This window comes from Vulpes lagopus, chromosome 1 (genome assembly GCF_018345385.1).
Source record: "Vulpes lagopus strain Blue_001 chromosome 1, ASM1834538v1, whole genome shotgun sequence".
Lineage (NCBI taxonomy): Eukaryota > Metazoa > Chordata > Mammalia > Carnivora > Canidae > Vulpes > Vulpes lagopus.
Genome location: NC_054824.1, coordinates 73283683 through 73307599, shown reverse-complemented (window position 1 = coordinate 73307599; position 23917 = coordinate 73283683). Strand labels below are relative to the sequence as shown.

Sequence of the window (23917 nt, the reverse complement as noted above, 5' to 3'; positions counted from 1 at the left end):
TGAAGGCGGCACTTAGGAGGCTGCTCCAAAGGATGGCGGGTCCATGCGGTGGGAATGGAGGTGGGGATTCCAGGCTTACTAAGGAGGTAAAATAGGTAGGATTTGGTTCCTGGATAAGGCAAAGGGCTGAACCAAGATTTCCAACTTTTTAAAAAAGATTTTATGTATTTATTTGACAGAGAGAGAGAGAGAGAGAGAGAGAGGGAGCACACAAGCAAGGGGAGCTGCAGCAGGAGAGCGAAAAGGAGGCTCCTCACTGAGCCCGGCTCCATCCTAGGAAGCTGGGATCATGACCTGAGCCAAAGGCAGACACTTCATTGACTGAGCCACCCAGCGTCCCTCCAACTTTCTAATTCTGATGACATTGGGTGCTGGGGGGGGGGGTGCAATTGAGAGTGGGCCACTATGCAGCTAGTGGGTGGGCTCAGTCTCTCGGACATGCTGAGCTTGGGGTACCTGGGTGATATGTCTAGATAGAGCCGCCAGGCAGGCCGGACTGAGGATATTTGGGTCTAATTTTTGTGAAAGAGGCCTGCGGATGGCTGACCAGGTAGTTGACACCGTGAGGACGCAGGCAATCCCCAGGAGCGTGGATTGAGAGGAGCTGAGGGGCTTACAGGGAGTCTTGTATGTAAGGCGCAGATTCACGGGTGATGTCATTGAAGGACCAGAGGAGGCAGGGGCCTTATTTACTGAGACGTGAGAATTGGGAGAGTGCACTCCTTTGGAATCCAAGATAGTATTGAGATTCCAGAAGGTGAGAGTCATCTGGAGGTGTCAAATGCAGTAGAGAGATCCAGAGAGATAGGCCTGAGGAGTACCTTTCCACTTTGGGTAAATGAAGATCAGAGGTTACTCCTGCCTGAGCAGGGTTAGCAAGGGGGTGTGTGTGGGGGGGAAGGAGAGAAGCAGCCAGACTGTCAAGTGTTGAGAAATGAGGAAGTGGAGGGGGGGTGAAGGGGGAGAAGGACAGGACAGAAGGGCACGCACGCACATGCGCATGCACACACACACCCGTCTAAGAGGCCTGCAGCCTGCATGAGAGGGGGAGAAGCCCTCGGAAGCTAACTGGAGAGTGGGCCTGGAATGGAGGGCTGGCACCACAGCTTTGTTTTCAGATATGGGAGAGACCTGAACTGGTTTAAAGGCTGAGAAGCAGTAGCCTGGAGCCAAGGGGCCAGGAGAGTTGGGGCAGGAGGCTTTTAAGGGCTCAATCCTATCCAGCGGGCTTCTCAGAGTTTGACAACCCTAACACACCCCTTATCATTTGAGCACTAATAAGGCTTAAAGGAAACACACACACACAAGTGGTGGGACTGTGCCCAGGGGTTGTGAAGGGAGATACAGGCCCACCAGGTGGGGTGTGCTGTCTACGCCAGGTGAGGAAATGCGTGGAAACCGTCCAGCTCCACACAATGTAGGGAGCCAGGAGCAGTGTGACACCTGTGATGAAGTTTTGGGACATAGGTGAGATCTGGAGCCGACCTAGAAAGAATTCTGTAGACATCTTTGATGCAAAATGCTGGTTTTATTAAAGCCCGGGGAGAGGACCCCGGGGGCAGGACCCCAGGGGCAGGAACAGCGGCTGCCCTGGGCCTAGGAGGGGTGGCTGATTACCTGGGGAGTGGGAGGTAGGGAAAAAGGGAGATTCCTTTTTTTTTTTTTTTTTTAAAGATTTTATTTATTTATCCATGAGAGACACAGAGAGAGACTGAGACACAGGCAGAGGGAGAAGCAGGCTCCATGCAGGGAGCCTGATGTGGGACTCGACCCCAGGATCCCGGGGTCACACCCGGAGCCAAAGTCAGCCGCTCAGCCGCTGAGCCCCCCAGGCCTCCCCAAAGGGAGATTTCAAAAGGTCCTTCATATGCTAAAGAGGACGAGGAGATACTGGAGGCCTTGGGATGTCAAGTTAAAGATTGCTTTTCCCTCTGGCAAGGTATTAACGCGAAGACAATTGGAAACTTCCCGAAGAATGTCACACCTGCCCACCCAGGGGGTCGTTTGCGGGATGCCAGCCGTGCCAGGTGCAGCTCGCCCCCTCCCGCATCACCTGCACTGCGGACTCCGAGCAGCGTCCTGTCCCCATGAGGCGTCGCCGTAAGTGCGGGCCCGGGACAGGTGTCACCAGGTGCCACTACTGAACCGGAGCCGGAATGCTTTTGTCCTCCGGGGAGGGGTCTCGGGTGCGGGGGGCGGGGGGCCGGGCGGGTCGCCCCCCGTCCCTGTCTCGCGTCTAAGCCGCCAGGTGTAGGGAGGCCCCCAGGGAGGCGCGCTTCCAGGTGGGAGCGGCCCGGGCAGCAGGTGGCGGAAACCAAAGGCGCGGCTCGGGTCGGGCGGGCAGCGGGCAGGGACCAAGCCTCTGCGGGGGGACGTGCGGGGGAGATGCAGATGGAGATGCGGGGGGAGATGCTGGGGGCGGTGCGGAGGATTGTGCGGGGGAGGTGCAGACGGAGATGCGGGGGGAGATGCGGGAGGCGGTGCAGAGGGAGGTGCAGACGGAGATGAGGGGGGAGGTGCGGGGGGCGGTGCGGAAGGAGGTGCGGGGGAGATGAGGGGGAGGTGCAGACGGAGGTGGGGGAGGTGCGGAGGTGGTGCGGGGGGGGGCGGTGCGGAGGGTGGTGCGGGGGAGGTGCGGGGAGGTGCGGGGGCGGCGATGCGGGGGAGGTGCGGAGGGAGGTGCAGGGCGGGGAGGTGTGGGGGAGGTGCAGACGGAGGTGCGGGGGAGGTGTAGGGGGCGGTGCGGGGGAGGTGCAGACAGGTGCGGGGGGGGGGGAAGGAGGTGTGGACGGAGGTGCGGGGGAGGTGTGGACGGAGGTGCAGGGGGCGGTGCGGGGGAGGTGCGGACGGCGATGCGGGGGAGCGGTGCGGACGGCGGTGCGGGGGAGCGGCGCGGAGGGAGGTGCAGGGGAAGGTGCAGGGGGAGGTGTGGACGGAGGTGCGGGGGCGGTGCGGACGGGGGTGCGGACGGAGGTGCGGAGTTTGCCTCCAGCGCCCTCGGAAGAGCCTCCGGCGCGGCAGGCGGTGGGGCGTGGGGGTCCCTGGGGTCCGCTTCCGCCCTTCCCGGCCCAGGCGCAGAGCCCGCCGCCGAAGGCGAATTGCGCGTTTCTGTCTTTGGCGGGGGCGGGGGCGACCTGGACCGTGGGCTGGGCTTGCAGGCCCGTCGCGGGACGTTTGTGCTAAGAGGTCGTGTTTGCGCGGCCGGGACCGGGGGGGTGGGGGGCAGGTCCGCCTCCGCCGCGCCGAGCCCCCTTCCCTGCACCCGCAGCCGCAGCCTTCCGCCCGCACTGGGCGGCTGGGCGAGCGCCTTCCCGCCGCATCCCCTGGCTCGCGGGGGCGGGGCCTGCGCCGTCGCCCCGCCCACCGAGGCCCCGCCCCCGCCCCAACCCGAGGCCCCGCCCCCGCCCCACCCCGAGGCCCCGCCCCCGACGTCCCGCGCCCCTCCGCGGCGCGCTCGGCCGAGGCGGCCACGTGACCTCACATCCGGGCGCGGGAGGCCCGAGCTCGCCGCGCTCCCCGGCCGCTGCCCGCGCTGAGGTCCCGGCGCCGCGGCGGAGGGGGCCGCTTCGTCGCCGGCCGCCCCTGCGCCTCCGAGGGAGAACCGCCCCCTCCCCGCCCGCGCGGCCCTCCTGACGCCCGCTGCCGGCCCGGCCCGCCCGCCGCGCCTTCAGCCCCCGCCGCCCGCCGCGCCGCGACCCCGAGCGACCCCGAGCGGCCCCGGGCGATGGGGCTGGGCTGAGCGCGGCAGCGGCGGGCCCGGGCCTGGCGCCCCGCGGAGCGGCGGCTGCTCGGGCCCCGAGGCCCCCGGGAGCCGGCGGCGGGCGAGCGGCGGGCGTGGAGCCTGCGGTCGGCGGCCTCCGGGGCCTGCACCCGCGCTCCTGGGCGGCGGCGGCGGGGCAGGTGCGGGGCAGGGGCGGGGCAGGTGCGGGGCAGGGGCGGCGGCCGTCCCCGGAGCCCGTCGCGGAGCCCGTCCCCGACCGTCAGGTAGGACTCGCCCGGGGCCGGGTCCCCTCCGTGCGCCTCGGAGCTGGCTCAGGGGGACGCCTGCGGGCGGAGGCGGCTCCAGACCCGCGAGTCGGCCGCGGACAGCCCCGAAGGCGCGACAGACGCAGGTGTCGCTCGAGCCAGGCGGTTCCGGTTCTCCGCTGAGGGCTGACTTGCAGGTGGGACGTGTGGTTCCTGGGCGTCCGGGGCTCCGCGGGGCAGCGCCTGCCTCCGGCCCGGCGTGACCCCGGGTCGGGGATCCGGGCCCCGAGTCCTCAACGGGCGTCCAGCTGTGACCCCGGGTCGGGGGTCCAGCCCCCGAGTCCCCGTCGGACCCCCAGGCGTGATCCCGGGTTGGGGTCCAGGCCTCAAGTCCCCATTGGGCGCCCAGGCGTGACCCCGGGTCGGGGGTCCGGGCCCCGAGTCCTCAACGGGCGTCCAGCTGTGACCCCGGGTCGGGGGTCCAGTCCCCGAGTCCCCGTCGGGCCCCCAGGCGTGACCCCGGGTCGGGGATCCAGGCCCCGAGTCCCCATTGGGCGCCTGGGCATGACCCCAGGTCAGGGGTCCAGCCCCCAGTCCCCGTCGGGCTCCCTGCATGGAGCCTGCTTCTCCCTCTGCCCGGGTCTCTGCCCTTCTGTCTCTCATGAATAAATAAGTAAAACCTGTAAAAACAAGAGTCGTGCCCTTGGCTGGGTCTCTGCCTCCTTACCAAGGCGCGTGTACTTTGTTTCGCAGGAGTAGTGTGGCCTGTGCTAGGGAGGCCTGTTTGCCGAGGAGGCTACACTTGCTACGATGAGTGTGTGCGGACGCCCCATCCTGGGTTAGCGGCACTTTTTAAAATACAGGTCAGCTCCTGGAGGTTCCCCGTAGCCTGTTCCCGATCCTGGTTCTGCTCCTGTGCTCGTGCATCAGCCGCTGTCAGACCCGCTGGGACAGACGGTTCAGTGAGGTGTCTGTCAAGGTTGGCGGAGCCTGTCGTTTGTCTCTCAGGGTGTTGGGCAGGAAAAGTGAGGACACTGGTCGTCTCAGTGTGTAAGTAGTATAGTTACGCACGACAGTATGAAGTGGCAGGGGCGCCCGGGGGCTCAGCGGTTGAGCACCTGCCTGTGACCCGGGTGTGACCCCGGGTCCCAGGATCCAGTCCCAGGTCGGGCTCCCTGCGTGGAGCCTGCTTCTCCCTCTGCCTGGGTCTCTGCCTCTCTCTGTGTCTTGTGAATAAATAAATAAATAAAAAATAAGAGGTAGCAATTCTTCTTGAAGATACTCTTGACAGGCTTCAGTTTATGCAGTGTTCAGATTATGTAGTAGGAGGGCTGATTTCTTTGTCCAGGTCAATCAGGTTGCTTTACTTGGAGTATGCTTGGTAATTAAGAATCTTAATTTATAACTGATTTGAGGTAAATTCCTACACAGATAGGAAAATAGTTTCATAGTAATTACAACAAAGCTTTGGAAGCTTGAATGTCTAAACATTATCCTCTGATGACTTTCTGTGGCGTTTGCTTATTAGATATTAGAGCTAAAATACTTCTGTTGGCTCAGTTAGCTCTTAATTCTCTCATTTAGGTAACATCAGTTTTCCACTGATGTCATATTTCAAGTATAGATTCTTACGTGGATAAGAACTATTTATTGGCAGTTACAACATATTGTAGAAAAAGCATGGACTTGGAAAATCAGACTGGAGTTTGTTTTTTGACTTTTCATAACTAACCGTTTGACTTTGACCAGTGCTAATAGTTACTGAGTAAGCTTGTTACATAGTAGGCTTTGAATCAAACACTTGACATGGATTATTTCATTTAAACCCTATTTTTTTTTAAAGATTTATTTATTTATTCGTGACACACAGAGAAAGAGGCAGAGACACAGGCAGAGGGAGAAGCAGGCTCCGTGCAGGGAGCCCGACGTGGGACTCGATCCCAGGACCCCGGGATCACACCCTGAGCCACCCAGGCACCCCTAGACCCTATTTTACAGATGAGGAAACTGAGGTTTAGGGATGTTAAGTTGCCCACAGTCACAGACCGCTAACATGGTAAACCTAGTAATAGAAACAGCTTGTCCCATATGGTAACAGAGAGCTAGGATTCTGCATGTCTTCAAAGTCCCTTATATTGTAAATTGCTTAACTTCCTTGATCTTCATCATCTTCCAGTTGTTTTTCTTTGTTTTTTTTTTTTTTTAATAAAGATTTTATTTATTTATTCACGGGAGACACAGAGAGGCAGAGACCCAGGCAGAGGGAGAAGCAGGCTCTGTGCAGGGAGCCCCACGTGGGGCTCGATCCTGGGTCTCTTCCAGGATCATTCCCTGGGCTGAAGGCGGTGCTAAACCGGCCACCTGGGCTGCTCCTCTTCCAGTTCTTTCTTATTGAAAACAAAAATAGTAATACTTACTTCAGAGAGTTTTGAGGTTAGCTGAGACACTTCAATTCTCCCTTTGCCTCTTTCGTTCTATACACTAAATCAGGCTCTGCTTGTATAACCTGGTAGGTAGGTAGTCTTGCAAGCACTGTGAATATGAGGTTTGAAGATGTGAGTATACTTTGAAGATTGATAGCAGTCCTAGGAGATGGGCCATGATCAGTGATAGGGAGGCATCCTGTGAAACTTTGTTTTTATTCTGTATTTTTTCCCTAATGGTCGGGGTGACGGGGGAAATAACTTTATATTTTTGAATGACAACAAAATGGTTTTAATTGCTAAAACTCTGGGAAGACAGAAAGAGAATTTTAAAATTATCGTGATTACTTGTTACCTAACACTGAATTCTGTCCGCTGGTATACTGGGTAACCTAAACTAACTATATACGTATTAAGTAGAAGACTTTGTGATGGAACATGAATTGAATAGGAATTAGCAGCTTATCACTTATTAAGATAACAGTTTATAGTGGTACACTAAAAGAAGATAATGTAGTGCTATTACCTAATATATCAGGTAGATACACATTCCAGTGATGGAAGGCATGCTGAGTGCACCGTATAGCTCATCTAGTTAAATCTGCATCCAAGAGATCGCTGATGGGATTTAATCTTTGGTTTTGGAACATAGTTTGTGTGAAATGAAACTAACTGGCCTATGGTGATAATAGATCTGTAGTCACCGAAACCATGTTCTAATTATTAACCCATCTAACTAGTCCAGGAAACTTGCGAGAGGCAAGGAAATAATTGTTAGAGTCTTAACTTGAATTTTGTTGACCTTATATTTTGAGATAGAGAAAGAAGAGAGCATCAGAATTAGAGCCCATGTTTTAAGATTTATGTAAAACTATAAAAGGTTCTGGGTTTATTTAATCTGGAGGAAAGTAAGTAGTTGTCTGTAGGGTAACATGCCCTGGACTTCATGGTACCTAGTGATTACATAAGCTGTAGGTTAAAAACATTTGTATTAGTTTGGTGTTTGGGTGGCTCAGTTGGTTAGGTGTCATTGATTTTGGCTCAGCCCATGAGATTGAGCCCTGTGTTGCGCACTATCTCTAATTAAAAAAAGTATTTTAAAAAAAGTATTTAAAAAAACACAAAAGATTTTTAATTAGTAAGATTAAAAATAGAGATGATGTGAAATGTCACAAATCAGTGGTAATAAAAAACAATCACTTTTGTAATCACGAGTTAAAAAATGTCATTAGGAAGGAGGGAGAAGAATGGAATGTAGGAGAAGGAGATTTGTTCAGATCATCAGATGGGTGAGAATGAGCAAAGTTGAGAGTGCCGAGTGCTGGAGAGTTTCTATGGAGCAGTTTTCCAGAGAGAACTGTCCCAGCACTGGATCTGGTAACATCTTAGACCCGGAGGCTCATAATGGGGCCTTTGTTAGGTCTGAGTGGTAAAACATTAACTCTGATAGCAGACTTTACGACTGCCAAATTAAAGGAGTTCTGTACCCGCAAGGCATCTCCCCAGGGAAAGAGGCCATACAGACATTTGGAAACCGAGCTCCTAGGAGGCATGTTTCTTTGAGGGAACAGGTGAAGACACACCTTTTACCTTCTCCTATCACCCGAGACCACTGATACTAGTATGAACTGAGAACGCAGTAAAAAGTACCCTGTGTTTAATGTCTGTGTATGTGGGATGGTATGAATTAAATGGGTTGTAATTAATCTCTTAATTGAAATTTGTCTCTTTTGTTGATTCTCACTTGCTCCCTTTGGATCTTGCTTTTAAATGATCTGTTGATACTTAGATATTTGGTAAGAAATTGAATTTCTGTTCAAAGTGAGTTAACTGTGTAAAGCAGGGTTTCCTAATTACATGATGTGGAACTTGATGTAGGTGGACTTTTTCCAGAAGTTTTAAATAAAAATATTTGGGGATGCCTGTCTGGCCCAGTCGGTGTAGTATGCGACTCGATCTTGGGGTTGTAAGGTCGAGCTCCATGTTGGGTGTAGAGATTATTTAAATATAAAATCTTGAAAAAATAAGTAAAAATATTTATAACTGTTTTTGGATAGTAATATGAAAGACAGTTCTACCTCTGATAGCAAGCTAGATTATTTTATTTAGTTTTACCTATTTTCTTCACAAGGAATTTGTGAGTTAGACATTGAAATAATGAAGTGTAAGATTGGAAGACAATGGTGAATGGTCACAGGTCCTAGACCGAGGAAATGTGTACAGTAAGTGATAGCATGCTAGTGCTAGTAAAGGATCTAGGGTTAGATGGTTTCTGTTGGTAGGGAATTATTTCCACTCTTGCCTTTGCTCTTTTTTTTTTTTTTAATATTTTATTTATTTACTCATGAAAGACACATAGAGAAAGGCAGAGACACAGGCAGAGGGAGGAGCAGGCTTCATGCAGGGAGCCCAACGCGGGACTCCGGGACTCGATCCCAGCACTCCAGGATCACGCCCCGGGCCAAAGGCAGGCGCTAAACAGCTGAGCCACCCAGGGATGCCCTTGCCTTTGTTTTGTATTGTAGTAATGGCTCATCTCAAAATTCACTGTTTTTTTCTTTTTTCTACTGAGAGCCAATGTTAAGAATTGTTTTTCATTACATGACTGACTTTAATTACTTTTTTTTTTTAAGATTTTTTTTATTTGAGAGAGAGAGAGAGAGAGAGAGCAAGCATGTGCACGAGCAGGGGGGAGGGGGAGAAGCAGCTGAGCGGGCAGCCTGATGTGGGACTTGATACCAGGACCCTGGAATTATGACCTGAGCCGAAGGTAGACACCAGCCATCCAGGTGCCCCTTTATTACATTTTTATTTTATTTTACTTATTATATTTATTTATTTTTAAATATTTTATTTATGTATTCATGAGAGAGAGAGAGAGAGGCAGAGACCCAGGCAGAGGGAGAAGCAGGCTCCATGCAGGGAGCCCGACGTGGGACTCGATCCCGGGACCCCAGGACCATGCCCCAGGCTGAAGGCGGCATTCAACTGCTGAGCCACCCCAGCTGAGCCACCCTGGCTGTGCCCTACTTACTTATTTTTAAAGATTTTATTTATTTGACAGAGCGAGGGAGCGAGCGGGTGAGAGTGTGCTTGCCAGAGAACACAAGCAGGAGAGGAATGGCAGAGGGTGAGGAAGAAGCCCTATGTGGGGCTCAATCCCAGGACTCTGGGACCGCATCCTGAGCTGAAGGCAGACACTTAACTGACCGAGCTATCCAGACACCCCATTTTTATTTTATTTTAAAATAAGTCACGGAACAGTTCCCACATGGGTCTAGTGTGCCTTCTAACAGCATCCCTGTTGCTCTGCTTTTTCCCATTTGTGAAATAGAATGAATAATGCATTAGTTATTAACTTACTTTGATATATAAGACAAATGTTTGAGTTTGTAATTCTTTCTGATCTAAAGAGCTGAGTATAGTGAAATCATCTTCTATAATGGGGGCTTTGGGCCAAATTCTCATTTAATGTAGAAATCCTGCATAGCCAAAATTCTCCTTGAAAGAGTCCTTCAGGAAGATACCAGTTTGAAAACTGGTTGTTAACTGACATACTGTTTTTCAGTTCCAATGGCTAGTTTTTCCTCCACCTTTTAGAATAGGTTACTTTTTTGGTGAGCTGGATCATAATTGGCTATGCAGGATACCCTTTTTTTTTCTTTAAAGATTTCATTTATTTATTCATGAGACTCACACAGAGAGAGGCAGAGACACAGGCAGAGGGAGAAGCAGGCTTCTCGCATGGAGCCTGATGCGGGACTCTGGGCTCCGGGGTCACGACCTGAACCAAAGGCAGACCGCTGAGCCACCCAGGCATCCCTGCAAGATACCTTTTGACAGGTGAATGGGGCTTTAGACTGGCTGAGGAACATATTTATAGTCCCCATTGCACACTCACTTTGGGACAAGGATGTAAAGTCAGGCATCCCACCACCACTATTTAAAGTGTTTTTTTTCTCTTGTTTTTCTTTTCTCCTGTAACATGATTGTTGAGTAGGTATAGTTAAAAGCATATAATGAGAGTCTACAATGTGAATAATGGAGAAAGGAATTAGGTAGCTGCTCTCTTTCCAGGGTTGCACTGGGTGTTTCATACCACACAAATAATCTAGCATAATTAAAAGGCTAGGTCCTAAAGTTGGGAATTTTGGAGGACCTTTTGTACTTTGTGTAATTCTGGATTGATACTCAGCTATATTCGTTGTTAGTTAATGTCTTCCCTACTGTTAGTAAAATCTGCATTATTTTATCTTATTTAATTTTTTTATTTTTATTTTTTTAAAGATTTATTTATTCATGAGAGACACAGAGAGAGGCAGAGGGAGAAACAGGCTCCGTGCAGGAACCTCGATGTGAGACTGGATTCCGGCACCCCGGGATCATGCCCTGAGCCAAGGACAGACCTCAACGGCTGAGCCACCCAGGCATCCCAAATCTGCATTATTTTAAAAGAACTATAGGGTGTATCTTGCAAGAAGTTACTGTGGCCAAGTTCAAAAAGGGTGTTGCCTGTGTTCTCCTCTAGGATTTTGATGGAATCTTGTCTCACATTTAGATCTCTCATCCATTTTGAGTTTATCTTTGTGTATGGTGAAAGAGAGTGGTCCAGTTTCATTCTTCTGCATGTGGATGTCCAATTTTCCCAGCACCATTTATTGAAGAGACTTTCTTCCAATGGATAGTCTTTCCTCCTTTATCGAATATTAGATGACCGTACATTTCAGGGTCCACTTCTGGGTTCTCTATTCTGTTCCATTGATCTATGTGTCTGTTTTTGTGCCAGTACCACACTGTCTTGATGACCACAGCTTTGTAGTACAACCTGAAATCTGGCATTGTGATGCCCCCAGCTATGGTTTTCTTTTTTAAAATTCCCCTGGCTATTCGGGGTCTTTTCTGATTCCACACAAATCTTAAAATAATTTGTTCTAACTCTCTGAAGAAAGTCCATGGTATTTTGATAGGGATTGCATTAAACGTATAAATTGCCCTGGGTAACATTGACATTTTTACAATAATAATTCTGGCAATCCATGAGCATGGAATATTTTTCCATCTCTTTGTGTCTTCCTCAATTTCTTTCAGAAGTGTTCTATAGTTTTTAGGGTATAGATCTTTTACCTCTTTGGTTAGGTTTATTCCTAGGTATCTTATGCTTTTGGGTGCAATTGTAAATGGGATTGACTCCTTAATTTCTCTTTCTTCAGTCTCATTGTTAGTGTATAGAAATGCCATTGATTTCTGGGCATTGATTTTGTATCCTGCCATGCTACCAAATTGCTGTATGAGTTCTAGCAATCTTGGGGTGGAGGCTTTTGGGTTTTCTATGTAGAGTATCATGTCATCGGCGAAGAGGGAGAGTTTGACTTCTTCTTTGCCAATTTGAATGCCTTTAATGTCTTTTTGTTGTCTGATTGCTGAGGCGAGGACTTCCAGAACTATGTTGAACAGCAGTGGTGAGAGTGGACATCCCTGTCTTGTTCCTGATCTTAGGGGAAAGGCTCCCAGTGCTTCCCCGTTGAGAATGATATTTGCTGTGGGCTTTTCGTAGATGGCTTTTAAGATGTCGAGGAAAGTTCCCTCTATCCCAACACTCTGAAGGGTTTTGATCAGGAATGGATGCTGTATTTTGTCAAATGCTTTCTCTGCATCTAATGAGAGTATCATATGGTTCTTGGTTTTTCTCTTGCTGATATGATGAATCACATTGATGGTTTTACGAGTGTTGAACCAGCCTTGTGTCCCAGGGATAAATCCTACTTGGTCATGGTGAATAATTTTCTTATGTGTTGTTGGATCCTATTGGCTAGTATCTTGTTGAGAATTTTTGCATCCATGTTCATCAGGGATATTGGTCCGTAATTCTCCTTTTTGGTGGGGTCTTTGTCTGGTTTCGGAATTAAGGTGATGCTGGCCTCATAGAACGAATTTGGAAGTACTCCATCTCTTTCTATCTTTCCAAACAGCTTTAGTAGAATAGGTATGATTTCTTCTTTAAACGTTTGGTAGAATTCCCCTGGGAAGCCATCTGGCCCTGGACTCTTGTGTCTTGGGAGGTTTTTGATGACTGCTTCAATTTCTTCTGAGTGAAATAAGTCAATCGGAGAAGGACAAACAGTGTATGTTCTCATTCATTTGGGGAATATGAATAATAGTGAAAGGGAATATAAAGGAAGGGAAAAGAAATGTTGGGAAATATCAGGAAGGGAGACAGAACATAAAGACTCCTAACTCGGGGAAACGAACTAGGGGTGGTGGAAGGGGAGGAGGGCGGGTGTTGGAGGGGAATGGGTGACGGGCACTGAGGTGGACACTTGATGGGATGAGCACTGGGTGTTTTTCTGTATGTTGGTAAATTGAACACCAATAAAAATTAATTAAAAAAAATAAATAAATAAAAGAACTTTAGGGGCCCCTGACTGGTTCAGTTGGTAGAGCATGTGACTATTGATCTGGTTGTGAGTTTGAGCCCCACATTGAGTGCAGAGTTTACTTAAAAATAAATAAAAGAACTGTATAAGTTGTAGATGTTTTTCATGAAATTTGAAGTATCTGAGCCTAAATATATTACTCTTGGGATAGCACAGTAAGAAAACATCAGTCTTAAAAAAAAAAAAAGATAATGGTGGCTAAAAATGCCTCAGGAGTGGGCATGGTATAGTGGTTAAAATGTGGGCTTCAGAGCCATATACAAGTGACTTTGAGTTTCAGCCTCATCACTTATTAGCTCTATAGTCGGGTTCAAGTGACTTTTTTAGTTTCTTCCTTTGATGACTGGAGATAATAAAAGTTACCTTAGAGAATTGTGAGGATAGGAGGCTCAGTAAATGGTAACGTACTGCTATTTGTTTAATTATATTTAACATACTCAAAACAAGTAACGTATGTATGAGAGAGAGATGAGGATGTGTGGGGGTGGGGGATTGAGGATTGCTGCCTATTTTAACTAGAGCAGCGGGCAGTAATGACATAGTGTTGTATTCAGGCTCTTCATAGAAAGATACCATGATTTTGCATCTTTGGGAACATCCTAAAAGGTTCAGGCTGTTAACCTCATGTATCTCTAATATACATTTTATGCGTATTTTTGTCTTTCTTTCTCTGGGTGTGTTTGCAATGCAGCCATTTCCCTCCATCCTGTTGGACTGTTGTGACTGTTATCCATTCACCCATTCACTCCTGGTCACAGTATAAAATTTAAAAATATGTTTACTTAGGTTTATTTAATGGAGTTTTATGTGCATTATTTTCATTTACAAATACTGGTTATTAAAATAATAAAAATTAAGAATAAAAACAAAAAATAGAAAATACTGGTTATTGAAATGTGTTTATATCTTTTTATTTTTTTATATTTGAGGATTATATTTTTTAAAGATTTTTTTTTAAAAGATTTTATTTATTCATGAGTGATGCAGAAAGAGAGGCAGAGACACAGGCAGAGGGAGAAGCAGGCTCCCTCCAGGAAGCCCTATGTGGGACTTGATCCCAGGACCCCAGGATCATGCCCTGGGCTCAAGGCAGATGCCCAACTACTGAGCCACCCAGGCTTCCTTTTTTTAAAGATTTTATTTATTCATGAGAGACACACAGAGAGGCTGAGACCCAGGCAGAGGGAGAAGCAGGCTTCTCATGGGGAACCTGATGTGGGACTTGATCCTAGGACCAAGCCAAAGGCAGATGCTCAACCACTGAGCCACCCAGGTGTCCCTACGTCTTTTCTTTATTTTTATTTTTTAAAAAGATTTTATTTATTTATTAAAAACGTTTATTTATTTATTCATGAGAGACACACAGAGGCAGAGACACAGGCAGAGGGAGAAGCAGTCTCCTGCAGGGAGCTCGACGTGGGACTCGATCCTGGGTCTCCAGGATCACACCCTGGGCCGAAGGCAGGCACTCAACCGCTGAGCCACCCAGGCATCAGGCATCCCCTGACATCTTTTATTTAAAAGGAAGTTTTTTTTTTTTAAATTTTTTATTTATTTATGATAGTCACAGAGAGAGAGAGAGAGGCAGAGACACAGGCAGAGGGAGAAGCAGGCTCCATGCACCGGGAGCCTGATGTGGGATTCGATCCCGGGTCTCCAGGATCGCGCCCTGGGCCAAAGGCAGGCGCTAAACCGCTGCGCCACCCAGGGATCCCCTTAAAAGGAAGTTTTTAAATTTTATTTTCCTTTGTGGCCTTTGGATTGCTTTCTTTAAATGTGGGTCTCTGGTTCTTCAAAGACCAAAAGGTTTATCATCCACTTCGAGATTATGCCTTAATTTCTTCTTTTTTTAAGATTTTGTTATTTGAGAGAGAGAGCGCGCACGGGCGCAAGGGAGAGCGCACACAGAGAGAGGGAGGGAGAAGCAGACTCCCTGCTGAGCAGGAAGCCTAATGCCAATGTGGGCTCCATCCCAGGAGCCTGAGATCATGACCTGAGCCAAAGACAGATGTTTAACGGACTGAGCCTCCCAGGTGCACCTGTGCCTTAACTTCTTAAGCCGTTCATTTTTTAAGCTCATCTATGACTTATTTTTGGTTCTGATTTCCTAAAGTTTCTCTTAAAATTTCTTTTGCCTTACTGTTTTTCCAAGCGTAAGAGATATAATCCTTATTTACATGCCAATAATAATCATGTGATTCAGTTTGCTCAGTAAATGCAAGCTACTGCAGGCAAGTAGCCTAATTTTGTCTGGAGCACTTAATGATTTGAAAACCTAACATTCTCAGTTAAAATAGATTTTTATTTCATGGATGCTTTGATATGAAATTATACTTTTTATAGTTATTACCACTGCCTTAGACTTCATTGATGAATAGATTTGGGTTAACCCAGGTTGTTTTCTGTTCAGTGTTTGGTGAGAAGAACAGAGTACAGTGCTTAATTTAGTTAGGTTCAGAGGCATCTTAATGTGTTTTTTCCCTGAATCCTTCCTTATCTCTGATGCAGCCCGTGGTGAGTGATCTTTCCTCATGTTCCTTAAAAGTTGCAGTAATTACCAGTTATGGTGGTACGTAAGAGTTGTGATTTCTCTAGGCAGGCAGGAAGGAAGCTTGGTTAGGGCCCTTGGTTTTGCCCATACGATTGTGTTGGCAAATCTGACTCTTCAGTATTTTCTTAGTTCCTGTATGTGCCAAGCGCAGGGCGAGACGTTGGATGTATGGGGATGAAATGAGTTCTGCTCACTTGAGCAGAAATGCCCTCTTGCTAAAGGCAGATGGTCTAGCAGGTGAACACAGTGCTGCTGCACTGTACGGGTCCCAGAGACACCATTCAAGTTGTAGTCTTTGGAATGTGGCCCCATGGCATGGGCTTTGGTCTCTTTCAGTTGTAAAAAGTTCAGAATCTCCATCATCTGCAAGTTAATCTATGTCTTTATCATATCAGGCAAGGTTCTTCATCATGATCTGATCCTGTCCCATTTTTAGCTCCATTTCCAGGTGTTCCATAGAGGCTACCCTATGCTCCAGCTGTTTTAATTTGTATTCAAGACGTTTTTCTAGGATTTCTCGCCTTAGTGCTTTTTAAATTTGTTTTAATTTTAATTCTGGTTAGCATACAGTATTTCAGGTGTACAATATAATGGTTCAACAATTCCATACATGACTTGCTTTCGGTCACGGCTAGTGCATCCCTTCATTGCCATCTCCCCAAGCCCCTCCTCTAACTAATTTGCCTCCTCTTCCCTCAGTACTTCTGCACGAGGTAATTCCTCTGCTTGGATTCCATCCCTCTGTTATTTTCCCTCTTTACTGTTTGATGAACTTCACACCTTTCAGGTCTTAGATCAAAGGTATACTTTATAGCACTCAGCCATTTTGATATGTGTTGCTTATCTCTAGCCCATTAGACTTGATGCTTTGAGGCGAGAAATTTAATCTTCATAATCTCCAGCATTTAGCACAGTTCTTAAGGACATGTAGACAGTGACATTTTAAAAAAGATTTTTATTTATTAGAGAAAGGGAGCAAGCATGTGCATGAGTGTACACATTGCGGGAGGGGCAGAGGGAGAGAGAGAGAAGCAGACTCCTTGCTGAGCAGGAAGCTTGATGTGGGACTTGATTCTAGGACCCTGAGACCACGACCTGAGCTGAAGGCAGATGCTTAACCGACTGAGCCACTGAGGCGCCCCAGACAGTGACATTCTGAAACATGACATTTTGTGAAATCAAAAGTGGTGATAAGCCATAATGATTTTTGCTAAATGTTAATTTGATATTTATAGATTTATTCTAGCATATTAGGATACTTGGGGCAACATTTTTTTTTTCAGCTAATTTGCCTTTTTCTAAATCAAGCAATGGTCTAGGGTATATTTCAAGATATTACCTGAAGAGGATAAAGGCACTGTTTTAAGGCCCTGGAGAACATGTTAGTGAGACTTTCCAGAATAATGAAAAACTGGTCACCATTGGTCCCTAAGATGAACACAGGTTTTCAATCCAAGAGTGGGTGACCCATAGGATTGCAGTATAGCAGCATCTCCAGCTCTGTTTCTGCTGGTAGTGCCCATTGCTGCTCCTGTGCAGGAATGGGTGGAGTGGGGAGATGAGAAAACTTGAGGGAAGCCCGGTTAGGAATACTCGGAGACCTTTACATGGGCCAGCTTTTGAATGGTAGCACTACCACTACCACTGCCAAATGCCTACTGCCCATATCTTCTCCATGCCTTTTTTTTTTTTTTTTAAAGATTTTATTTATTCATGAGAGACACAGGCAGAGGGAGAAGCAGGCTCCCTGCAGGGAGCCCGACGCGGGACTCGATCCCGGGACCCCAGGATCACAACCTGAGCCGAAGGCAGATGCTAAACCGCTGAGCCACCCAGGCGTCCCATAATTTTGGACTCTTGATGAAGAAGTAGTTGATCCCAAAGAATATACTGCTGTAGGTGGAGGGTATGCAGAGTATGTGGAGTCAGCAAGGGACATAGGAGAGGGTATTGGGAAAGTTGGAAAGGGCATTGGGATGAGTGTGGGAGCATGCCAAAGACAAAATGTACTGGGTTGTGAAATTTTACCCAGAAAAACAGGAAGGATTTTGCCCTTTCCTCATACCCTTTGTCTTGTCTTGCCGTGTTTCATTCATTTACCTCCATTGCTGGGTGCTGTCTTTGTTCTCAGCCTTTAAGGTTTTCAGTCTGTAGGTCCAATTAAAAAATTAAAAAAAAATTTTTTTTTAAAGATTTTATTTATTCATGAGAGACACAGAGAGACAGAGACACAGGCAGAGGGAGAAGCAGGCTCCACTCCACGCAGGGAGCCCGATGCAGGATTTGATCCCGGGGACTTTGGGATCATGCGCTGAGCCACCCAGGTGCCCCTGTAAGTCTGATATTATAGGACAAATGTTCTGACAGGTATGAAGAGACAAGATGGAGTTGTCCTGCTGGAAGGTAGAAGGGACAATCAAAACATGGTGGAGTTATTTGACCAGGGTCTGGAAGTACTTGTAAGAGCCCTTCAGCTAGACTGTTCGGGAAGGGCATTGTTGGCAGAAGGGACGATGTATGTGAAGGACTGGAGTCAGGAAACAGTAGTTCTTTGGGGAACTACAAATGTCTTCTTTATAGATGGGATGTAAGGTTTGTAAGAAGTGAATGATAACCACTGGTAAAAGGCAGGTAGGTGGTGGTGACAACTGGGCAGGGCCAGATTCTGAGGGATGTTACATGTCTTCCACTTAGTTGTAACTTTGTTCTTAGAGCCCAGTTGGGCCTATCTTCTACTCCACTTCCCCATTCATGGTAGGGAAACCTGTAGTATTGTGTATTGTGAAACTTTACAGGTTTGTGTGTTTTTTTTAAGATTTTATTTATTTGAGAGATCGAGGGGGGGGCACCTGGGTGGCTTAGTGGTTGAGTGTCTGCCTTTGGCTCAGGGCGTGATCCCGGGGTACCAGGATCGAGTTCTGGATCAGGTTCCCTGCATGGAGTCTGCTTCTCCCTCTCCCTCTCCCTCTGCCTTTCTCTCTGTCTCTCATTAATAAAATTAAAAAAAAAAATCTTCAAAAGAGAGAGAGAGAGAGTGTGTGTGTGGTGCATGAGCGTGAGCATGACGGGGGGAGGGGCAGAGGGAGAAGTAGATTCCTGGCTGAGCAGAAGGCTGGAGCAGAGAGCCCAACATACTAATCCTTCCCAGGACCCTGAGATCACGACCTGAGCCGAAGTCAGATGCTCAACAGACTGAGCCAGCAGGTGCCCCTAGACTTTTCAGTGTCTTGCTAGTAAAAGGATTGTTTAATTCAGTGTATTTCTTCAATTTATATGAGCAGGGGATGCCTTTTTAAAGATTTTATTTTGGAGGGACTCTTACCAGTTTGGGAAATGTTGCAGACAATGGCAAACTATTGAAATTTCAAGCAGAGAAATGATTATATCTGGATTGTATATTGATATGAATGAGGGAGACTAGAGAGGGCATCAGGACCTGAGTTGAGGCGGTGCCAGTGGAGATGGGGCAGGGTGAGGGGGACGTGAGAAAGGTAGACATGGTAAGGTAAGACTGTGCCTACTTGTGGGATAGGAAGGAGTGTAGGATGACTTCCAAAATCCTGGCATGGAGTGTTTGCAAATCATACTCATTTAAGAAGTAGAGGGAATTGTCCACAGTGGCTGGGGGTGGGTGTAGGTTTGGGTTTGGAAGAAAGATAAAATGAATCTATTGACTTAGTTGTTTTTTTTATTTTATTTTTATTTATTTATTTTTTTTAAATGATTTTTTTTCTTTTTAATTTTTTTTTTTTTTATTTATTTATGATAGTCACACAGAGAGAGAGAGGCAGAGACACAGGCAGAGGGAGAAGCAGGCTCCATGCACCGGGAGCCCGATGTGGGATTCGATCCCGGGTCTCCAGGACCGCGCCCTGGGCCAAAGGCAGGCGCTAAACCGCTGCGCCACCCAGGGATCCCTGACTTTTAGTTGTATGTAAACATGATGTTTAAATCTATGGGTCTGGAGCTCGAGAGAGATTAGTGCTGAAAATACTGGTTGGCAGCTGTTGGTAGTTATTACCTTGGACGCGTCAGTGGTGCTACTCTTGGCCCTTTCTGTTGCTACAGAGAAAGTCAGAGAATATCAAGTAGTGGGCAGAGGATGTGGAGGCCCAGGGAGTATTAATAATTAAGAAGTGGGCAGAGGAAGTAAAGACTTGGGTTACCTGGCTACCTGCCCCATGACCCAGGCTACTGTAATAGGAAGTATAATTTAGCAGAATTGTGGGAGGTAAAAGGTCATTTGTGAGCCATCTTAGGAGTCTAGTCAGTCTTTCAACTACATTTGGCTTTCAAATGCATTTTTGAAAAATAGACACTTGAAAGTGCTGTCTGCATGTTAATTCCTTAATTTGTTGGTGATGCTTTTTGATATAGTCACCCTATGCTTGACTTTGTGGGAAAGTAAAAAGTGCTAATTTTGGGTAATTGAAGAGTTTTTTTCCCCGTTTTTGAAAGAAGATATTGATTGAAAACTGGTAAGTAGAGATGCCTGGGTGGCTCAGCGGTTGAGCATCTGCCTTTGACTCAGAGCGTGATCCGGGATCGAGTCCCACATTGTGTTCCTGAGGGAAGCCTGCTTCTCCCTCTGCCTGTGTCTCTGCCTCTGCCTCTGTCTTTCATGAATAAATAAATAAATAAATTTTTAAAAAAACTGCTAAGTAAAGTAAATAAGGCCAGTAAAAGTGTTTTGTAAACTAAGAATCCCTGTACATGTGTCATTTACTTTTGTTATGTTTGGCATAGTCCCCAAATGCATTTTTTTTTTCTTTTTAAAATCCTGAATAGTGGATTGCAGAATGACCATAGGAAATGAGAAAGTTCAGACTTTTATGATGATTGTACTATGAGTAAGGCCATTCAACAGCAATTTTTTTTTAAAAGATTTTGTTTATTCATGAGAGACACAGAGAGAGGCAGAGACCCAGGCAGAGGGAGAAGCAGGCTCCATGCAGGGAGCCCGACGTGGGACTCAATCCTGGGACCCCGGGATCACGACCCAAGCCAAAGGCAGGCGCTCAACCTCTGAGCCACTCAGGCGTCCCTAGTTTGGCTGTTAATCAGAAAAATGAATATCTCTGGGTTCTATGTGTAACTTCTTGACGTACAACTTAGAATATAATTTTCTGTAATGTTTTCTTCCTTCCTTATTTCCCGTTCTTAACTATTCTCTACCCATTCCCACCTCTTCTCCAAGCCCTTCCTCTGCTCTGATGCTTTGTTTGGGTACCTATCTTTGTACACTATTACTTTTTGTTTCAGAATGCAGCTACAGTGTAATCTTTTTGAATGTTTAATCAATTTAAACTCAGCACTGTACTACAACAATGTACTTTGCTCAGTTGAAATGACATAGTACCGTAATACCATAGTTGAGACCAACTTCAAGCAGTACATGCAACAACTGCATAATGACGGTCACGAGCTAGTAGCAAGAATAAGGTTTTATCTAAGCTGTAACCTGGTTTCTATAAAAAATAGATAATAGGAGTCTTAGAATTGATGAATATTTAAATTTTATTATTATTTTTAAAATATTTATTAATGAGAGACACAGAGAGAGGCAGAGACACAGGCAGAGGGAGAAGCAGGGTCCATGCAGGGAGCCCGACGTGGGACTCCATCCCTGGTCTCCAGGATCAGCCCTGGGCTGATGGTGGTGCTAAACCGCTGAGCCATCCGGCTGCCCTATTATTATTATTTTTAAAAGTAAGCTCACACCCAGTGTGGGGCTTGAATTTACAACTCCAAGATTAAAAGCCACTTGCTCTAGGCATGCTCTACCAACTGAGCCAGCCAGGTGCCTCTGAATGTTTAAATTTTATTTTAAATTGCTGATTGAAATGTCAAGCTGTTAGAGATCTGGATTTAACAGCATTACATTTTAGAAGAAATCACCAATTTACACTGTCATATATTACTTAACAAAAATCCTTATCTTCTAAATTTAAAAGTGTAGGGGCACCTGGGTGGTTCAGTGGTGGAGTGTCTGCCTTTGGCTCAGGGCGTGATACCAGGGTCCTGGGATCGAGTCCCGCATCGGGTTCCCCGCAGGGAGCCTGTTTCTCCCTTTGCCTGTGTCTCTGTATCTCTCTGTGTCTTCATGAATAAATAAATAAAATCTTAAAAAAAATAAATTTAAAAGTGTATATTTTAGTTTGGGCAGTTATACCCACTTGCCGATTTGGTATTTTATACAAGCTGTTGTTAGAACTCTAGATTTGTTGGGACGCTTAGGTGGCTCAGCGGTTGAATGTCTGCCTTTGGCTCAAGGTGTGATCTCAGGGTCCTGGGATCGAGTCCCATATTGGGGACTCTGTCTAGAGTTCTCTAAAAAGAGAACTGTATTAAATGCCAAACATTTTCTTTAGTGCTTGCTTTTAAAAACTTGTTTCAGTTAGGCTTTTCTGCTTATATATACCCCTCTTACCCGAAAGCACAAAACTCATACACTCTTTCATGAATTTGAAGAAAACAGTTAATGGTAGGTAACCTGTATTTATATGTACATGTGACATGGATTTCTTCTTTTTTTTTTTTTTTTAAAGATTTTATTTATTTACTCATAGAGACAGAGAGAGAGGCAGAGACACAGGCAGAGGGAGAAGCAGGCTCCATGCAGAGAGCCTGACGGGGGACTCGATCCAGGGTCTCCAGGATCACACCCTGGGCTGCGGGCGGCGCTAAACCGCTGCGCCACCGGGGCTGCCCGTGACATGGATTTCTAATTGAGATTTGAAATCCACTTGATCCACTTGATCAAAGTGTGGGAGTATTAAATTCTAATACACTATCGGTTTTCCAAAAGTAGTACAGATTCACTCTTTTCTTTTTCCTCCTCCTTTGGTGGTGGGGGGGCGCAAGAGGGAGAGAGCGAGAGAGGGAGAGAGAGAGTGAGAGTATGGAATCTTAAGGAAGCTCCAAGCCCAGCACAGAGCCTTGATGCGGGGTTCATTCTCATGACTCTGAGATCATAAACTGACCCTAAACCAGAGTCAGATGCTTAACCAACTGAGTCACCCAGGTGTCACAAGATTCACTCTTAACAGCAGTGTAACCTTTTTTTCCCCCCAGTTTAATGGGCAAGTAGTGTTTTACCACATAATTTTATACTTTACCTCATCTTGTTCTCTAATAGGTTCATGGGCACTTTGTTACGTTTCCCCTTCCTTGCTTCACAACATATAAGATCCCTAAATTCTAGTTTCAGACAATTGTGAATTTGGGAGTAATCTTTGTAAAGGCAATAATAATATACCTTTGTAAAGGCAATAATAATAATATATAATAAAGAATAATAATATTCTCTCCCCTCCACCCCCATTTATCATTTGTGTTTATTGTGTCTTATTTTTCTATTGAGACACATGAAACATAGGCTGTATTATACAGCCAGCTCCTGCTTTCCCAGATTAGTATCTCCAGTCATACTGGAAAAAAAAATCTTCGAACTTATCATCTCTTTTGATCAGCCGCTTTTCTATTAGGGTTCCTGAAAACTGTTAGCCTTTTCCTTACCAATGTTGGAACATCACCTAGTGGTGAAAAAGTGCAACAGCAAGATGGATATAGAGGCAATACTGATGAGGGTAAAAACTTTTATGGTCGGAGTGAATCCTGCGGACTATTACAATTGCCGGGTTTCAGGGGAGAAGAAATTGAAACCAATTGAAGCCAACAGGTGAAGGAACTTGCAAAATAGTTCATGTTGACTTAATTGTCCTGTAAGAACAAGTTAAAGCTTTTTCTTGAGTTCTGTGATCTTTTTCTTTCCTTTTTTTTTTTTTTTGTATTTTAGGGTAAAGTTGTTTATCTCCTACAGTTCCTTAATATAGTAATGAACATGGCATATATGCTTACTTAATGCTTGCAGATGGATTAATTTTTTTAGATGGATTAATCTGATTAAATATCTTCGTATTTGCTGCTATTTTATGCTGTGTCACTGGCTACTGCTTTACTTCAGTGGAGCCAAACTGTGAAGGGGATGTAAAAATAAATATAATCAACTGTTGCTTACTGGAAGTGTACTTGTTAAGAGGGCTTTCAAAATGACTACTGTATCTTGCCAAAATGACTACGTTATCTTTTTTTTTTTTTTTTTTTTTTTATGACTACGTTATCTTAACCTAATTAAGAGAGATCCAGAGAATCTGGAGAATGGCTTGATAGATCGCCATGAAGTGCTTTTCAGGTTCCTACAAGTTTCCCACCCAAGATTGTCCATGCATTGTAGAATTAGAAGCTTATACATACACTTAGCCTTCCTTCTTTCATTAACTATTTAAAAATACTATTACATGTAGACGGTACAACTATTCAAAAAGCACTAAAATCTCTTCCTTACTCTCACTCTGCAGCACCCTGTCACCACTAGTAGCCACTGTCTCCATTTTTTAAAAGTTTTTTATTATCTTAGGGGTAGAAGCCAGTTTTCTTTCTAGGCCTTTTTGATTCTGCCTGTTTTGGTTATTCAGGCTGTAGGACTTGTCTTATTACAGCCATCCTATCTACTATTTCCTATTGCTTGCTGCAGCATTTTT

General features: G+C 46.3%; 1 protein-coding gene across 7 annotated transcripts in view; it reads left to right on the top strand.

Annotated features, from left to right (window-relative positions):
* The first annotated feature begins 3785 nt into the window (after positions 1–3785).
* The window catches only part of ATP13A3 (ATPase 13A3), a 98115-nt gene continuing 77983 nt past the window's right edge, over positions 3786–23917 (top strand). For 2 of the 7 annotated variants that reach the window (XM_041743818.1, XM_041743779.1), the window contains exon 1: positions 3787–3984. The gene's annotated coding sequence lies outside the window, so the exon portion shown is untranslated. Of the gene's footprint in view, positions 4164–4719; positions 4830–6299; positions 7961–23917 lie in introns of those variants that run through there. The other 5 variants (XM_041743790.1, XM_041743784.1, XM_041743792.1 and 2 more) reach the window with 5 other exon arrangements.